This window comes from Dermacentor silvarum, unplaced genomic scaffold, assembly GCF_013339745.2.
Source record: "Dermacentor silvarum isolate Dsil-2018 unplaced genomic scaffold, BIME_Dsil_1.4 Seq968, whole genome shotgun sequence".
NCBI classification, from domain to species: Eukaryota; Metazoa; Arthropoda; class Arachnida; order Ixodida; family Ixodidae; genus Dermacentor; species Dermacentor silvarum.
The window spans coordinates 14863-25033 of NW_023607031.1; the positions used below are offsets into that span (position 1 = coordinate 14863).

The 10171-nt window shown below is 40.9% G+C and overlaps 1 long non-coding RNA gene across 1 annotated transcript; it reads right to left on the reverse strand.

Moving 5' to 3' along the window:
* Nucleotides 1–6579: 6579 nt before the first annotated feature.
* On the reverse strand, nt 6580–9383 carry LOC125942057 (uncharacterized). Its single transcript, XR_007464760.1, has 2 exons — nt 9322–9383; nt 6580–6753 (listed from the first exon to the last, which is right to left on the reverse strand). It is a non-coding gene; the product is annotated as an uncharacterized LOC125942057 (long non-coding RNA).
* Between the last annotated feature and the right edge of the window lie 788 nt (nt 9384–10171).

Below are 10171 nucleotides of genomic sequence, written 5' to 3' on the forward strand. Positions count from 1 at the left end.
CCTGCTGCTACGACCCACCACTACATCACTTATTTCAAGCTCCACAGTAATCCTTAATTGAGTAACAAAATGGTTTCTTCAGCAAATGTCAGCATAATTGCCATAAGGACCTTCTCTCTCATGCAAAACACAACTATTGTCATGTTCACTAACTTGATCTCCACTCTTGAACTTGGTTCTTGCGTTGAATGTATCCTTTTAGCTTTCGAACGTCTGATACATTGTGCCACTGACTCCTTCTCCTGAAGTTAAGTGAAATTAATATTGATTGATTGCAATTACTAAAATGCACTGAATGCTTACTTCGTGACCAAGTACAATTTGTATATGTTTACAACTCCAATTCACAAATCTGTCTTTTGTAACTTCTGGCATGCCATTAGGCTGAGTGTTTAGGTGCTTCATTTTTCTTATTACCTCCCACTACTGCTACACATGATACATATGATAGTACTGTACTGCTACGCATCATAGCTTTACTAAAGGGACCGCACAAAGGCACTTTTCCGCACATGTTCAATGCTGTACGTGTTGTGTCAGCTACGGTGAAGTAGCAGTTTTTCCTTAATTCTTGTTATGCCTGCAGCTAGTAATTAACTTGTTCATGTGGTTTGGGCCAGTAATGTAAATCTTTTATGAAAAAATGTGGCATTATACTGACTGCACATCAGGCCAAAATTTTATCACTCCGTATTAAACAAGGACTCCCTAAACAATGCAACAAAAGGTATTCCTGTCTTCTCTGCATCCTTTAAAGAGATTATCCAGCTCCATGGAATAAAATTATCTGACTTCGACACATTTAATGACAGTGCGCCGTCAGTCATGTATGAAGGGGCCATGTACATACTGAGTGAGATCGCAACATTTCAGTCATGTAACATTGCCAGTATCTTGCTACAACAGTAAATATAAAGTCCTCATCGGCAAGTTCACCAACTAATCAATCATACAAACAAATATAGTATGCAGATTTGAGTAAAGCATTTTTGTGCCCTAGTTAACAAACACAAATAAGCTACTGTATGATGCTCTTTCGGGAATATCAGCGTACTATTTGCGTGCAAAAAGAAAGAGGTGGTTATTAATTACAAGCAGCAAATGGCTATATTATTATATTCCAGTCGTAGACTTAGTTTCGCAGATTTACGTTTTATCTGCCAGTTGGCAACTGCTATATTAAAACAGCAATGGCCCAAGTTCAAAGGGTAACACAGTATGAAAAAAATATAGTACATTACGCCTATCACACCGGAATATATGTATGCATGTATGTATGTATGTATGTATGTATGTATGTATGTATGTATGCATGTATGTATGTACGTATGTGTGTGTATATATGTGTGTGTGTGTGTGTATATATATATATATATATATATATATATATATATATATATATATATACACACACACCATTTTGCCTACACCATTGGCAGATTCAGTTTGTGTCTTCCCCGAGACATGTTGGAGTTAATTGTGATACGTATGACTTGTATCTGTTACGTCGAAAATCTCTCTCCCTCTTGTTCTCTTTTTTGGAGGAGGCCCCCTCTTGATGCTATCCTTGATTATACACTCATCTTAGCCCACATCATTTTATATTTGAGGCGTGTAAGGCCACGGTTCTTTATGAGATTCAACTCTCACATCGTGCATACCATACGGAATTCTACATGAGCCTGCACCCATGCTTAATCATTTTCTGCTCAACTGTTAATGTTTAGACTAGCAGACTAGACGTGTTTAGACTAGCTGCCCTCTCATGTATGTATTCTAATAAATTGTCATATTCAACTTCTTCTTGAACATTGAGTCCAATCTTTGCCACCTTTATGCGTGTGTTGGATGTCATTTTTTAAGACGTATCTTCACATTCTGCTTCCACTTCATCCACTTTAGCATCCTCACTTCAGTCCCTTCTCTGTCCTGACTTCTAGATGACTTTATTAAAATTGTTTCAGTTCCCTATACAGTATTGCTGGTCATGTATTGTCTTATAAGTTTATTAGAAAGTAAAAATCTTTCAACTTGGCTGGGACCTGTATAACATAAATATACACCATGATGCATCTTTCCAGTTTTTCCAATCTATGTCAGTTTTGCTGATCCTCTGGACTGCCTAATAGTTCCATTTTGGCGTTTTAGTTTATCATTGAACCTAGGTATCCGTCTTCTCTATGACTTACCCTCATGGCTTCCCTTTCATTTACTATGATAAACTGACATGTGGCTACCAGACGTGGACAGCTTGCCTCACAACACAAGCTGCTTTTGCCCTAACCTTTGTGCAAGGTGCCAGTCAGCATGGGCAAAGCAGCGAGAGCAGGGAATTATAGAAGTAAGGCAGAGGTGTGAGCAATTAAGGGAAGCCACCTCTATGAGGGTAGTGTGAGGAAAAGTATTTAGAAATGTTGGGAATTTGCAGTTTCTGTTTATTGGTCTATTAAATCTAGCTATTTCAGTTATTTCAGCGCATGCTTTGCAACTTTCAGTTGCAATATGTTTTTCGTAAATGTTGCCACACTCAATACTAGAAGTTTGAGAACCTATATTTCTGACTCATTTGGTTCATTCATACCTACAAGCACTAATTTTCGCATTTTACATCAGCTATTGAATGCAATGCCCACAGTGGCGCACCGACGGGGGGGGGGGGGGGTCCGGTAGTTGTAACGCCCCCCTGTGGCCAAGTTACCCCCCCCCCCCCCCCGACACGTCCAGCCCCACCAGTCCAACGTGTACCTTTAGTGCTCTGTTCACATTGTCATTACAATTCAGGCGGTGGCTTGCCGTCGAATTTTCCTGATTAACAAAAACACTCTATCATTGTCTTGTCTTTATTCACACTTAATTACATCCACACTTAATTTACATTGAGTAAAATGCTGATGGAATACAGATCGTCATCATCCTTGGTGTAATTATAATTATAATTATTAGGCATTTTATTGGCTGTTGGATTCCTTTAGCTAAAGCAAGGCAAGTGTTTGCTCTCCCCCCCCCCCCCCTAAAAATTCAACCCCCCACCCCCTGGCAGAGATTCTGGGTGCGCCACTGAGCCCAGATGTGTTCTCAGTCTGCTTCGGTAGGAGTATAGTTACTAACACAGTGAATGATCATGAATCGGTGTGTTTTTAGAAAGTGCCTTAAATATGCAGCTGTGCATAATGCTATACTCTCTTCTAGCACTGGTTTCTTGACATGTGACTTCAAAAAATGAAGTCATCTACATGACCTATTACGAGACAGAATTGTCTAAGTTATTCAAAGGAAAAATCAACCTGGTGAAAGCTTCTTGAATGTTGCTGAGCAACACATACAAGTTAGGGAATGCTTTGGAAAGCCTGTGAGCTGGCTTTAATTCAAGTTGCATGCCTCAATGAAATATTGCATTGAGAATTATTTTATGCCGGTAAGTGCACACATATTTGTGTTTATTTCTGATGTTCTTCTTCGTTAATTACTTTCTTGGTTCAGTGCATATATTTATAAAGCAAGAGATACTGGCTTGTTTTTTCTTTGCATTAGCAAATTACAATATTCGTTTAACAGCACACCTAACATAAATGAGCACACTAAATGTTGATTGGCAAGCAAAACATGTACTTGTCTTTTGAATATCCCAGCTTATGTTTTAGTGTGTGCAGTTCGAACACGATTCTTGAGAAGCACTACTTGACTGTTACAAGTATGTGATGAACAATTACTCAGCACAGCCGACAGATCCAAACTATTGCAGACTGGTACTTACCACACAATGCAAATCTAATCATGCCTCAGGATTTTTTTTAAATTTACTTGGGTTGCCACACGGCATAACGTCAGTATGCCTCAGGATTGTAGAGGTGGATGCCGAGTACATATTAAGGAGGGGGGGGGGGCTTTGGCATGAACACTGGTAAAGGAAGTATTGTTTGTAGGGGTGGAAGAATATTTGAAGTTTTGGATATGAATCGAACGTTACATGCTAACTATTCGTATTCTAAAATAATCAACTATTCAGCATTTTTGATTAAATAAAACTAGCCAAATACTTCGCAGTAACCGACCGTTAAAGTTGTTGCTGTTCACCATCTGCTACCAAAGTATCCCAAATTATCACAAGTGAAACAACAAAAGTTTTCGAAGCAATGCAGAAACAGAATTGGTAATGCAAACTGTGTTTTTGATTTCATGATGGAAGGCTACATGACAACTCCTGATTTTTGAATATAGCCTATCATTTATTTTTATTGACAGTCTGAACATGTAAATTTTTTATAACCGGTGATTTTTTTCTTGCAACCTGTCCTTTTACATGTCTTTACAGCAAAATAGTCCTTCTGCAGCTTTTGTCTTCCGTTTTTTTTTTCTGCCACAACCATTTATTTAGTACTTTTTTACAGCTAGTCATACAGCAGCTATTTATTCTTAGAACTCTTGTTTGCCACCAGGCTCTAAAGATCTTGAGAGGTGTTTGTGCAGTTTTTTAAATCACAATTAGTGAACTTGTGTTTAAAAGTAATTCTAATCTTCCCTGATAGTTAGCAGTATTTTTCTTTTTTTTTTGTAGTCAGTACAAGCACGGTGCTTAATTATATCAAGATAAATAAGCCTGCTGTAAATGTATTCATCTGTATTCGACTATTCGACACTTACTATTCCCACTAGAAAAAATTTACATTTGCCAACCTCTAATTATTTGCATTGAAGTAGTGAAGAGTTTGACGAAGGCTCGTCTGGTCTGGTCGAAAGAGGCATGGTAAGTAGTTTAAACACAAATCATGAAAATGAAAAATTAGAGATGGTTCAACTGGAGCTTTGTTCACAATCATGGCTCTCAGGTAGGAGCTAAAACATTTATAACATTTTTTTTTGTGGTTGGCATTTGTTTTTCAATTGATTATTATAATTAATTGCATTCTCTAGTCCTAAAGAAGAGGCAATGTATTTGGAGTACTACTCTGAATTTAGTTTCTATTGCCAAGTTTTTTTTTATGTAACTTTATTCACCACACAGGTACAACTGATACATATTCATTCCTTCAAGGACATCACCACTAGTGGAGGGTGTTATTCTGCGCTTGCACAATTATTTTCAGAGATTTCCAGCAAATATGTAGTCCTCATAAACAGTACCTAAATAATTTTAGCCTATGTGGTTATTCATTAACCATGTTAATGGATAGTTACCTTCCGGTTAACCTCCCTGCCTTTCGCATCTCATTCATCTCTCTCTCTCTCTCATGTAGTCTTCATCAACTACCGACACGACGCGGCCTTGGCAAACTTGTGAGCTCACAAATTTGAGCATGCAGTAACCCCCCTCCATATTTGTCTTGATAAAGGCTTCTCCTTTGGTGCTACTCTGGATCTGCCCTGTTTCCTGTGATTACCACCATGGGCTTCAAGGCAGACAACCTCAGGAAAACGTTTCATGCACAAACGTGGCTCTTTCCCACTTTTGCTGATAAAGACGGATATTGAAAGCAAGGGTGCCATACCAGGCATGTTGGTCACAGACAGAAATGCGGGGAGGGGGGTGTTCTGAAAGTATTCATCTAGTGGACACATCCATTTCATCTGTTGCTGAAACGTTGATTGACTGGGGCACCTGTCTCCCTCTCACGTGTGCCCCAGCCCAGCCAATCAGAACTTAAGCAGCAGTTGAAATGGTTATGTCCATTTGGTTGACACTTGCAGAATACACCCCCTGTGCTCTGTCCTATCTTTCTGCCCTTCCCCATGTAATTTACTCAGTAAACTACTTGTTCATATGTTGGTTACCTTAATCAATGTTCAAATAGCTCAACGTTTAAATAGGTATGTACAAGTAAGGCACTATAAACCCAAGCAGTTAGGTTGGTGATTGCCACCATACAGACTCAACCAATGGCTTCACTGTAGCTTTCCATGGTAACTTTACTGCACTTTGAACGTAGAGAAGGTGGAATATAAAAATAGACTAGCATTTCTCTAATGTGCATCACCCCCTCCACTTTGTGTTGTTACAATCAGTATATTTAACCCAAACGAAGTCCCAACAAAAAGGAATTGTGACACTAATTTCATTTCACTGCCTCAATTTTAGAGGTGTAGCAAGATTCTTTAATTGCATTACCAGTTGTTACTCAGGTTTCAGCTATCAAGGCCTTATGGCACGTTTGGACGTTACCTGAACTGAGTAAACGGCACAGATTGCATAATTTCTCAATACATTTGCACAGCTTCCTTCACCTTTGGTTTTGAATTAAAGCCAGCATTTCTCTTGTGACCATCTTTAAAGAGCTTGCAGTAATTTATACCTAACATAAAAGATGGGTGCTTTGTAGTGCTAGCATGCTGTCCTAGAGTATATTGTTGTATGGAAAATGTGCCGATACACAAGCCCGACAAATGCCACATCAAGCATTGGCGTTTGCTACTCCACCCTGTGTTTCAATTTTACAGCATGTGCACATTTTACCTGTGCACCAGTAAAAAGGGTCCAAAGCTCTTCCTGAAAACTTTCACAAGCACTTATCACAATCAATTCCCCATATAAGTGGTTCTGCTGAAGAGAACACAGGGATACAAGCATAATTAGACACTGAGGAATGTGGGTAGGAACACTTTATTTTCAGCACACATGTTTTTTTTTTTTTTGATGAACTGCTTCTATACTGGTGAAATCTGTGCTTTTAATAAAAGTACACCATGCTGCTTCACCACTCCATGCCAACTGCAAGTATCCTGTACCAGGAAGTCAAACCAAGACGTGGGATGTTCAGTCTGTCAAAAATAAAAACGAGTTTGAAACGTTGACGTGTGAAAAGTAAAGCACACTCAAGAAAAACAGCACAAGAACAAATCCAACGAATCAGAATTACATTTGAGAGCAAACATATAGTTTCTATGGCACAGTGAAGGAACCTTATTCCTCCGACTTTTTTTTTTTTTGTTGTTGTTGTTGTGAGAAAAGATGAAAGTGGACGTGTTCTATCCCATTTTGTGTATCTTTCACCTTTTCACACACAAAAAGATGTCTTAACGTGCCCAACTGTCTTTGCATATCCATTTCTCTGCTCTCACACCATAATACCTACAGTTAAAGGTTGTAGTAATGCTTAGCTTGAATGAACCAACACCAACTATGAGCACTGTGCTACTAAACATGGCAATGTAAGTCAAGTTCAAGCACAGCACATTCATGTGCTATATACGTGTGCTCTTGATTGTAGGTAAGATAAATAAAAGGAAGGCATGTTAATAAGAATGGTCCTTGATGTGCTATGCAGAAGTGCTCTCCTATTTGGACAGAAGTTAAGCGCAACCGCAATGAACAAGAAGACAACTTATACAGCATTTCAAATCTAGGGACTCAATGTGCTGGAGATTTTTCTGAATTCATGGTAAAAAATCTAGATGCTAAAGACGACACATATATAAACAGGTCTCTGCTCAAACTGGTAATGCCATGTGTAGCTTAGTTTTACAAAATGTGCCCTACCACTGGTCTCCCAAGCTGAGGCTGCAGTCCAGTTGCAACTGCAAATCACTCAATTATGTCTAGGGCACACTTGAGCAAAATGCAGACAAAAATTACTGCACCACTGAGAATGTACCAGAGGCTTCAACAAAGCAGCTGACAGCCTGCATGGACTGGAGCAAGAGAAGCGCATTTTGGGTCTAGGTGTGCACAGCTTGCAGTTGCTCCATGGACGCTATTTAATATATTTACATATTTCACTTACTTGTTGGTTTCAGACAAGAAATATAATGTATTTTGTATCCTTTCCACTGTTAAATACTCAAACCCAGGATACCACAGGTCTGTTTCTGGCATCTGATTTCTTCTCAGAAAACTACCCCTCTAAAAAAATTTCACAGGTACTTAACCCCAACCTCTCTTGAGTAGAGCCTGGTTTTTTAACATGACAAGGCCACTAATTACACAGTGACTCCTTGCGATGTGATGTACGTAAGCACTTTAAAAGGAAAGGAAAATTTAATAGCAGTATGACAGGTACACAACAAAGCAAAGTGCCTGTTTTCACCCACGTATTCAATGTTTGCTTGTCTACTGGCGTTTACCCTACAAAAATGCAACAGGCGAAGCTGACTGCACTGTTTAAATCAGGGGACAGAAATGACATGTCAAATTATCGGCCGGTGTCAGTGCTCCCTGTCATTTCAAAAGGCTTAGAGAATGTTATCTGTAAAAGAGTTGTGTCATCACCAACAGCCAACAAAAGTTGTCGAAACGTCATCCTGGCGCAAAAATGAGCTTTGTTGAGACTAGAACGTTGAGACTGGTAGGGTTCGTCGCTGGCTGAAACCCTACACTCCCGATTCGCGTGACCCCTACCCACTATCGGTATGCTTCACCGCAATACACAAACTGCGGTGATATAACAGTGGTCGAACAGGCTGGTGCAAACGTTTCGACAAGAGAGCTTGCCTTAACCAGCTTTTCTTGGCAGTTTTCATATATGTGAGTACACCTGCCAATACACTTATTACGCTCCTGGGCGCGCGTAATGTGATGGGCGAAGGCGAGTGCGCGCGTACATAGTTAAGGAACATATACATGTCCCGTGATAGCGGCCCCTTTTCACTTTTGGTATGCTTCACTGCAATAATTTTTGGGTAAGCTTCACCGCGTAACACGTCTACTGCGGCGAAGCTGACTTTAGAAAGCCGATTCATTCAACGCATCTTACGAGGCAGGTCCGCTTATCACGCTTGGCAACGTTTGAACACCACACTTACTGCATTAATTTCTTTAGTTATTTTAATTGTATTGTCATCGTGATCCTGCAGCCCGCAGTAGCAGGCTGATACTGCGTCATAATCGTTCCAACTGCATCACGACAGCGTGTAGCTGGTAAGCGTGCATGCAACAGGCACGGCGGCATTGGCTGTTGTTGGGAAACTTCCGAGACGCTCCTTCGCGCAGTAATGCCATTTGTCTTATTAAAAAGAATGCAGGTGATGATTAAATGAAATGCAGCAAAGCTGTAGAAAAGCAGTAGCAAAGCTGTTCGACCATCTCGCGCAAAAACGCGATTCAACACGATCTGGCGGAACAGCTCACCATGCCAGGATTTTCTTGCGTCCTCGTTTTTTCACGCATCATTCACTGAACCACACTACTGGATGGTTCTGTACACGTACTAACGATCCTGACGGAGGACCAGCTTTATATGGGATGCAACGACCTATTCCACGGGCCGGCTGCAATTTGACGTGGTCACGAGGCAAAATATGCGCGCAAGATAACTAACGGCAACACATCAAGCAGCTGACAGCCCCAACCTTTTATTACATGCATATAGAGTGGAAAAATGGATTACTTACTCTGTAAGAAGGCACGGAATACGGACCGCTTCACAACGCGACCGGCCCCGAAAAACAGCCGCCATGAAAATAAACGGACGTGACACCATTGGTTATAGCGGACGTGACGTCATGGGTCGCACCAAACGTTTTGGGCACCTTTTGTTTGCTGCGACCGGGTCGCAGCAGTCACGGCCGAGAAAGAAATTGCAGCAGCACCAACGAGGCAACGCGCAGCGTTGCTGCCGACGCCGCCCGCGTTTCTCCGTGTCACTGCGTGCGCCGAACGCGTGCGGTGTCCGTGAATGCAGCAGGCGCCTCTGGCGTCGGCTCGGCAGGTTTCGACCAGCCACAGCTTGGCCGTGATGTCACCGGGGAGATAAAACTTAGTGCCGCCACGACGGCGGCAGAACTCTCATTGACTCTGTGGCGGGTACATATACCTTGACATGGGACGGGGAACCATCTCCCGCTCAAGCTACCATCTGCCCGCTGCTTCGCATCCACACATGGTTCCCTTTAGCGTGAGATGGAGTAATCTTTTTTAATGTTTTATTTGCTTTGGTGCGCCCATGACTCTTGACTGCCGGTACCAAATGTAGTTTAACCGGGTGCTACTGTTTTTACCATTGCCATCTAAAAGTAACTGGTATCTCTGCAACATGAAGCTACGTAAGAACATCTTATTATTGATGTCGTGTCATTTTGCGTGCGCTTCTAGTTGGTGGATATTGATCAGGGACAATGATCGAAGAAAACACTATTAGAGTGCAATAAACCACGCTTATTAACCGCGTGGCGTGAAGAATGGCGAATATATTTCTAAGCAATTAAATCAAAGGGTATATAAACTTATATATGCACGATATAT